The following is a 2,303-nucleotide window of genomic DNA, read 5'->3' on the forward strand; positions in this document are numbered from 1 at the left end:
GTCTCTAAGACTGTCCTCAATTATTTTCATTCTTTTTTCTTTATTCTGCTCTGCAGTAGTTATTTCCAGTATTTTATCTTCCAGGTCACTTATCATTCTTCTGCCTCAGTTATTCTGCTCTTGATTCCTTCTAGAGAATTTTTAATTTCATTTATTGTGTTGTTCATCATTGTTTGTTTGCTCTTTAGTTCTTCTAGGTCCTTGTTAAACGTTTCTTATATTTTTTCCATCCTATTTTCAAGATTTTGCATCATCTTTAGTATCATTACTCTGAATTCTTTTTCAGGTAGACTGCCTATATTTCCTCTTCATTTGTTTGGTCTGTTGGGTTTTTCCCTTTCTCCTTCATCTGCTGTGTGTTTCTGTGTCTTCTCATTTTGCTCAACTTACTGTGTTTGGTGTCTCCTTTCCGCAGGCTGCAGGTTCATAGTTTCTGTTGTTTTTGGTGTCTGCCCCCAGTGGCTAAGGTTGGTTCAGTGGGTTGTGTAGGCTTCCTGGTGGAGGGGACTGGTGCCTGTGTTCTGGTGGATGAGGCTGGATCATGTCTTTCTGGTGGGCAGGACCGTGTCCGGTGGTGTGTGTTGGGGTGTCTGTGACCTTATTATGATTTTAGGCAGCCTCTCTGCTAATGAGTGGGGTTGTGTTACTCTCTTGCTAATTGTTTGGCATATGGTTTCCAGCACTGTAGCTTGCTGGTTGTTGTTGGGGCGTCTGTGACCTTATTATGATTTTAGGCAGCCTCTCTGCTAATGAGTGGGGTTGTGTTACTCTCTTGCTAATTGTTTGGCATATGGTTTCCAGCACTGTAGCTTGCTGGTTGTTGAGTGGAGGTGGGTCTTAGCGTTGAGTTGGAGATCTCTGGGAGAGCTTTTGCCATTTGATATTATGTGGAGCCAGGAGGTCTTTGGTGGACCAATGTCCTGAATGTGGCTCTCCCAATTCAGAGGCACAGGCCTGTCACCCGGCCGGTGCACCAAGACCCTGTCAGCCACACAGCTCAGAGGAAAAGGGAGAAAAAAAGAAAAAAAGAAAAATGTAAAAAGAAAGTTATTAAAATAAAAAATTAAAAAAATATTAAAAATAAAAAAACCTAAAAAGTAATTAAAAAAAGAAGAAAGAAAGAAAGAAAGCAACCAAACCAAGAAACAAATCCAGCAATGATAACAAGCGCTAAAAACTATACTAAAAAAACCCCCCAAAAAACGGACAGACAGAACCCTAGGACAAATGGTAAAAGCAAAGCTATCCAGACAAAATCACACAAAGAAGCATACGCATACACACTAACAAAAAGAGAAAAAGGAAAAAAGAAATATCTACATATAAAAAAAAAGAAAGGCAGAGAGCAACCAAATCAATAAAATCTACCAATGATAATAAACTCGAAATAGTAAATGAAGATAAACATAAAACCAGGAACCAGTCAGTCGCATACAGCAAATCCTAAGTCTACAGTTGCTCCCAAAGTCCACTGTGTCAATTTTGGGATGATTCGTTGTCTGTTCAGGTATTCCACAGATGCAGGGTACATCAAGTTGATTGTGGAGATTTAATCTGCTGCTCCTGAGGCTGCTGGGAGGGGTTTCCCTTTCTCTACTTTGTTCGCACAGCTCCCGGGGTTCAGCTTTGGATTTTGACCTGCCTCTGCATGTATGTCGCCTGAGGGCGTCTGTTTCTGCCCAGACAGGACCGGGTTAAAGAAGCAGCTGATTAGGGGGCTCTGGCTCACTCAGGCAGGGGTGGGGGAGGGAGGGGTACGGAATGCTGGGCGAGCCTGCAGCGGCAGAGGCCAGTGTGACGTTGCACCAGCCTGAGGCACGCTGTGTGTTCTCCTGGGGAAGTTGTCCCTGGATCCCAGGCCCCTGGCAGTGGCGGGCTGCACAGGCTCCCGGGATGGGTGGTGTGGAGAGTGACCTGTCCTTGCACACAGGCTTCTTGGTGGCAGCAGCAGCAGCCTTAGCGTCTCATGCCCGTCTCTGGGGTCCGCGCCGATAGCCGCGGCTCGCGCCCGTCTCTGGACTCATTTAAGCGGCGCTCTGAATCCCCTCTCCTCACGCACCCTGAAACAATGGTCTCTTGCCTCTTAGGCAGGTCCAAACCATTTCCTGGACTCCCTCCCGGCTAGCCGTGGTGCACTAGTCCCTTCAGGCTGTGTTCACGCCGCCAACCCCAGTCCTCTCCCTGCGATCTGACCCAAGCCCGAGCCTCAGCTCCCAGCCCCCGCCCGCACCGGCAGGTGAGCAGACAAGCCTCTCGGGCTGGTGAGTGCTGGTCGGCACCGATCCTCTGTGCGGGAATCTCTC

At 47.2% G+C, this 2,303-nt stretch overlaps 1 protein-coding gene across 1 annotated transcript in view; it reads left to right on the top strand.

Moving 5' to 3' along the window:
• Positions 1 to 2,303, top strand: part of TTC23L (tetratricopeptide repeat domain 23 like) — a 44,910-nt gene that overhangs the window by 27,111 nt on the left and 15,496 nt on the right.

Source organism: Physeter macrocephalus, chromosome 8 (assembly GCF_002837175.3).
Source record: "Physeter macrocephalus isolate SW-GA chromosome 8, ASM283717v5, whole genome shotgun sequence".
NCBI lineage: Eukaryota > Metazoa > Chordata > Mammalia > Artiodactyla > Physeteridae > Physeter > Physeter macrocephalus.